The sequence below is a fragment of the Cervus elaphus genome, chromosome 13 (genome assembly GCF_910594005.1).
Source record: "Cervus elaphus chromosome 13, mCerEla1.1, whole genome shotgun sequence".
Lineage (NCBI taxonomy): Eukaryota > Metazoa > Chordata > Mammalia > Artiodactyla > Cervidae > Cervus > Cervus elaphus.
In genome coordinates, this window is record NC_057827.1 from 57,540,792 (window position 1) to 57,547,438 (window position 6,647).

The 6,647-nt window shown below is 43.2% G+C and overlaps 1 non-coding gene across 1 annotated transcript; it reads right to left on the reverse strand.

The window, feature by feature from the left end:
* Nucleotides 1–5,654: 5,654 nt before the first annotated feature.
* LOC122707289 lies at nt 5,655–5,761 on the reverse strand. Its single transcript, XR_006344801.1, has one exon. It is a non-coding gene; the product is annotated as a U6 spliceosomal RNA (small nuclear RNA).
* Nucleotides 5,762–6,647: the final 886 nt, after the last annotated feature.

Here is a 6,647-nt window from a genome sequence, read left to right on the forward strand (position 1 = left end):
TTTCCAGAAGCGTGCAGGTACTAGAGGTGAGTTCTGGTTATTCTTACCTTGTGTGGGAGAGCCAGGTGAGGACAGGGCACGGCAGGTGGCCCGAGGCTCCGCTGACACCGTAGTGTGGTCTTTCGGGAAACAATATCTGTAACCTGACAGCAGGTTTGTCACCTGAGCCACTGACTACCTGATCCTTTGGCTTTAGAGAAGGAGTGCCCCGTCAGAGGGACCAGTGATAGGGGATCCCAGGGGACCCTGGGAGGAACCCGAGGATATAGCTTCAGTTAGGAGCCAGGATGCAGATAAGAGGAGGCAGATATAGAGATGGAGCAGTTCTGGAGATCAGGAATGTAATCTAGAAGGGTCTGCAGAAATATATATAACATGAAATAAACAATAATATCAGAAATATAAGGGGGAAAAAGGGCCCAAGTAGAATTCAAGGGAATTGAGGAAGAAAGGGGGCCAGGAGAAAGGATCTGAGCAGTCAGGTGGATACAGAGAAGAGGAAGGAAGACAAAGGTCTGGTCCAAGGATGGAGCATTTGGGAAGAGAGGGGCTTTTGATTCAGTACCCAGAGTCACAAAATGTTAAGAGTTGGGCAGGACTTCAGAGATCACATAGAGCAAATCTCTCATGCCATGGATAAGAAAATAGACCCAGAGAGGAGTGACTTGCTTATTCGGTCACTCCAGGGTTTGGATTTGTCTTCTGGCCTTCTTCCTATGGCCCAGGTGAAAGCCCTTAGAAAATTCTGAGGTGAGAAAAGAAAGAAAGAAACCAGGTTAAATTACTACGCAAGGGGGCTACTCCTCACACACACAGGTGTATGCACACAGATAGAGGGAGAAAGGGACACTGCTCTTAGATCAGAGAGATCCATCTCTCTGATCTGGTCAGGGTGAGAAGGCTTGTCTGCCCGCCGTTTATATATCCCCAAGGCCTTCACTTGACACCAGCTCTAAAGAGTAATTCAACACCAAGGCTTCACTCAAACCATATTCTCTTCTTCTTTCCTTAGAACTCTTCTTTATTCTATCGCCCAAACCCTTATGTTCAAATCCATTATTACTGCACCTCTGTCCTAGAAGTTTCACTTAAGATCATAGACTTTTTAAAATTTATTTTTATTAGTTGGAGGCTAATTACTTTATAATACTGTAGTGGGTTTTGTCATACATTGACATGAATCAGCCATGGATTTACATGTATTCCCCATCCCGATCCTCCCTCCCACCTCCCTCTCCACCCAATCCCTCTGGGTCTTCCCAGTGCACCAGGCTCGAGCACTTGTCTCATGCATCCCACCTGGGCTGGTGATCTGTTTCACCCTAGATAATATACATGTTTCGATGCTGTTCTCTCTAAACATCCCACCCTCGCCTTCTCCCACAGAGTCCAAAATTCTGTTCTAAGACTTGAGAAATCCTCTGGTAAAAACTTCTCATTTTATGGATGAGGACATGGAGGCCCAAAGAAATGGAATAACTTGGCCCACGGCAATCAAAGGAGGTGAGGGCGGTGCTGGGATTTTCCAAAGTGAGTCAAAAAGTTAGACCAATGAAATGATCTATTGCGTCACTTTGCCAGTATTTTCTCTTTGCTCATCAAAGTTACCACATCTAGTCTGAAAAACAGAGAGGAGAATCAGAGGAAGAATACGCCTGGGTTCCCAACAGTTTTCTATTCCTGGTTCCAACCCATCCTGCAATCCACTTAAATTTCTGCCCTTCATTCTGTAACAACCCTCTTAAAATAAATTCTCCCTTTTGCTGATAAGGTAGCAAAATATGACTTGACTGGATTCACATCCTGGCTCCCACATATACTGGCAGTGTGTCCTGGGCCGTTTCTAAACTTCTCGGTGTCACAGTGTTCTTTTCTGCCAAAATGAGAAATACTAGTATAGAGTTGTCACGAGTATTAAATTTGATAAGGCATTTAAAGTATTCAGCACAGTGCCTGGCATTCATTAAAAAAATAATAACTACCTATCATGTGCTAGGCACTGTACAGAATAAACATTCACTAAATGTGACTTATTATTAGTCTAGCTCAATATGATTCTTTTATTTGAAGCTAAAGAGTTGTAATTAATACAGAAATTGTTACCAAGAGGTAGTGTCTTGGAGTGAAAGACCTTTAGAACAAGTGTGGAACTAGCTGAGTCAAGCAGAGAAGGGAACAATGAGGACTTCCTCAAACCAGAATGGGAAATTCTTGGCAGTCCACCAGATGGTGGAGCAGATTAATCAGTCCTGTTGCTGCCAAGGATTCAGACTATGTGCCAACTGAGGGTGAAGTGCTTAGGGTTTATAGCAAATATATCAGCCTTATTCAATATAAGCAAGTTATTCCTTATAGTCTGGTAAAAGTTCAACAAAAGCAAGACAAGTTCCAATCCATGGATAAGCAAATGGTAAGAGCAATCCAGAACCAACAAACTGAAGTGACAGGGGTTCAGAGCAGGAAATTAATCATGGGCTTTGCTTAAGTGAAGTGGGTTAGATTAGTGGGGTGATTACTATGCTCTGTGATCTGGCAACTGGAATGGAGATACTTGGGAGAAGCCAAGGGAGTGGAGAGATCGGAAACATCCTCAATTCCCCAAACCAACCACAGGGCGCTTTCTGATTAGAACACAGACTTCTCTTTGTAAAGCATTTGGGATCTTAGTTCCCCGACCGATCCAGGATTGAGCCTGGGCCCCCTCCAGTGGAAGCTCGGTGTCTTAGCCACTGGACTGCAGGGAAGTCCCATTTTCCTCCCTTCCCAGTTTGCCTTTTATAACTGAGATATAGATATATACGGCTCACTAAGGACCCAAGCAACCCCCAGATCTCTTGCAGTTAGGTGGAGTCAGGTGATTAGTCTTGGCTAATGGATAGTAAATGACCAAAGAGCTTAAGAGCGAGTGAGCGAGGCTGTTGAGGTAACCTGGAAACCACACGTTGAGACAGCAGTATCGTAAGGCCAATTAGCCCCTATTTATCACGCAGCATTTAGTCAACTCTTATTTGTGAACTCTGTCTGCGGATTCCTCTGCTTACTAAAATTTATCTGTGACCCCAGAATCAGTATCCATGGCAATCTCACAGTCATTCACAGGCATGAGCAGAGTGGTGAAAAATCTGAGTCGCTTGCTGTGCACATCCCTAGCTGAGGTCACACAAGGCAGTACTCCTCCGTGTCCACACTACCCTGAACGTGCTTCCTCTCTTCTGATCTCGGGAGCGAGGCAGGGCCGCTGGTTGGCACTTGGATGGGAAACAAGGCAATACTCTACCTTCTTCTCACACTGTAAATACGTGTCCTTTTCACCATCTATCTAGTGCCACAATTTTAGTATTTTTTGTGCTTTTTGTTAGTAATTTCACTGTTTAAAATGGTCTCCCAGCTTCACGCTCCTAATGCACAGGAAGTCTGCAATGCAACTTACGAGAAAATGTGTTTATGATAAACATTATTCAAGTATGAGTTATAGTACTGTTGAAAGAGGCCAATGCTACTGAATCAACAACATATTATAATTAAGTCAGGTGTCTTTAAACAGAAACACCTTATACAAAAAACATCATACAGGAGGGAAGGGGAGTTTGGGGGAGAATGGACACATGTATATGTATGGCTGAGCCCCTATGCTGTCCACCCGAAACTGTCACAACATTACTAAGCAGCTATAACTCCAACACAAAATAAAGTTTAAGATAAAAACACCATAGGTAAAATAAAAACACATAACCAAAGTCATGTATCCATCCACTGATATTTGAAGATGTTTGGAGATCAAACGGGGAAACTATGGTCCAAAATTAAAGCTTATTACAAACCATATGCAAAAAAAATTTTAATTACATCACAACAGTGTCTAAATCCTAACTTCTCTTCCAAAATGCTCTTGAGGAACCATCATAGTTACCTGGCATAGAGTTTGAATCTCTTCCTTGACTCAAGGATAGTTATAGATGGGCTATAGATGGGCTTCCCTGATAGCTCAGCTGGTAAATAATCCGCCTGCAATGTGGGAGACCTGAGTTTGATCCCTGGGTTAGGAAGATCCCCTGGAGAAGGGAAAGGCTACCCAGTCCAGTATTCTGGCCTGGAGAATTCCATGGGCTGTATTGTCCATGGGGTCGCAAAGAGTCCAACACAACTGAGAGATCTTTACTCACTCTTAGCAGGGATACTAGGTCAGAGCAAGGATAAAAAGGAAGCTGGAGGAGTAATGGACTCATTGCCAGTGGGGCTTGATCCTTAGGCCCTGAAATATTTTTATTTTGTCAGAAAAAAAATGTTTTGGTCGTGCCTGTGGTGCTTGCGGAATGTAGGATCTTAGTTCCCCACCCAGGGATTGAACCTGGGCCCTCGGCAGTGAGCATGTGGAGTCCTGACCACTGAACTGCCAGGGAACTCCCTGAGTAGCGTCTTTGAGTAGTTTTTCTGAGTAGGGTCTGAGGACCAGCAGAATTGGCTTCACTTGTTGACATGTTAGAAAGTACAGAATCTCAGGTCCCATCCTCAGGGCCTATTGAATCAAGTGTTACATACACACATTAAAATTTCAAAAGCACACTATAGCTATATGATGACTGATTCCCCTTCCCCTTTTTATATCTAACCTTCTTAAATGAATGGCCTGTGCTTGCTGCCTCATTCTTTTAACTCCTTGTATATATAAGTGTGTGTATTTATTTATTCATTCATTCATTCATTTATTTATTTGGCTGAACCAGGCCTTAGTTGCAGCATGTGGAATCTCTTAGTTGTGGCATGTGGGATCTAGTTCCCTGACCAGAGCCCAAACCCGGGCTCCCTGCATTGGGAGTGCAGAGTCTTAGCCACTGGACCACCAGGGAAGTCTCCCTCTCAAACTTCTTTTTTTTTTTTCCTCTCAGACTTCTTTCTGGCTCCTCTTTCTCCTCCTATCCTTCAAACGTTCCTGTTTCCCAGGCTTCTGACTCCAGTCCACTTTTCTTCTATTTGCGCTAACTAAATGGAAATCTTTTGTTATCTCTAATTCTGGCTGATTCCTTTGAGGTTGCTACGTATACAAGGGCATCTAAAATTGTATCTGTAGTTCTTCGCTCCAAATATTGATGCCATATTTCTTCTTATACGAGTTTATAATTTTATTGATTTATTTTCGGTTGTGCTGGCTGTTCATTGCTGCTTGGGCTTTTCTCTAGTTGTGGTGAGTGGGGGCTGCTCTCTAGTTGAGATGCACAGGCTTCTCATTGTGGTGACTTCTCTTGTAGCAGAACACAGGCTCAATGGTTGTGGTGTATGGGCCTAGCTGCTCTGTGGCAAGTGGGATCATCCCAGATCAAGGACTGAACCCGTGTCTTCTGCATTGGCAGGTGGATTCTTTACCACTGAGCCACCAGGGAAGTCCATTAGTACAAGATTTTAAATATAATACTGACATTCATTTTTCAAACATTTGCATTTTGTTCCATATTTTATGGGAAATGTCTAAAATGCTTTTCCTTGAAACATGTTAGTTCTTAATTTTAGATAATCTTTACTTAATTTTAAAAATTGAGATTTAATTCATATAAAATTTACCATTTTAGAGTATACAATTTAGTGTTTCAAGTATTCCTCATACATATATATGTTCATACATGTTAACATTCAACAAGTGATAGAATTTTTTTTTTTTTTAAAATATGGAACGCTTCACGAATTTGCGTGTCATCCTTGCGCAGGGGCCATGCTAATCTTCTCTGTATCGTTCCAATTTTAGTATATGTGCTGCCAAAGCGAGCACGTGATGGAATTTTTAATAATAAACATTTCTAAAGATTTGAGTCATCCAACAGGATCCTGTCTAGATAATGTTACCAGTAACTAGAAACATCAAACATTGGATAACCCCCTTTCAGTGATGTTCTGTAAAGTCTTGCTACTTTGACGGGAGACAGATTAACTCTGAGGTCTGTTCTAACACTAAAAAATCTGTGGGACATACAGATTTGCCCTGCCCCCTACAGAGTGGACTCAATGCCCTCAGAAATAGCAATGGAAAAAAGGGACTCAGTTTTGGCCCGGAAACAGGTGAAAACACTTTGATTAAAACTTTGAGTAAAGTTAACGGTGCACAGGAGAAGCAATGTTCTTAGAGTAGCAATGGGAACGACCGTTGTTGCTGTTGAGTCGCTAAGTCACGTCCAGCTCTTTTCGACCCCATGGACTGCAGCACTGGGCTTCCCTGCCCACTATCTCCCAGTTTGCTCAAATTCATGTCCCTGGAGTCAGTGATGCTATCTAACCATTTCATCCTCTGTCACCCCCTTCTTTTGCCTTCAGTCTTTCCCAGCATCAGAGTCTTTTTCCAGTGAGTTGGCTCTTTGAATCAGGTGGCCAAAGCAACGGCAACAAGAGTTTTCAATTAGTTACACTCACAGCTTCTGGGGTCCCCTCACCCCCAACCCCCAGGGACCTGTACTCACTAGTGAGGTAAATTAGGATTCTAGCAGGAAGTGGATGCTTCCGAAAAGATGGGGGCTATAGTGACAATGCCAAGGGAAGAGTGAGACTCAGGAGCTGTGGAAAGGGTAGAAAGCCAACAACTGGGGCCCCCAGCGGCATCTGAACCGACTTTCACCTGATCTTGTTATCGTTTCAGTGTCCCCTCTGTCTCCGAGACAGATCAC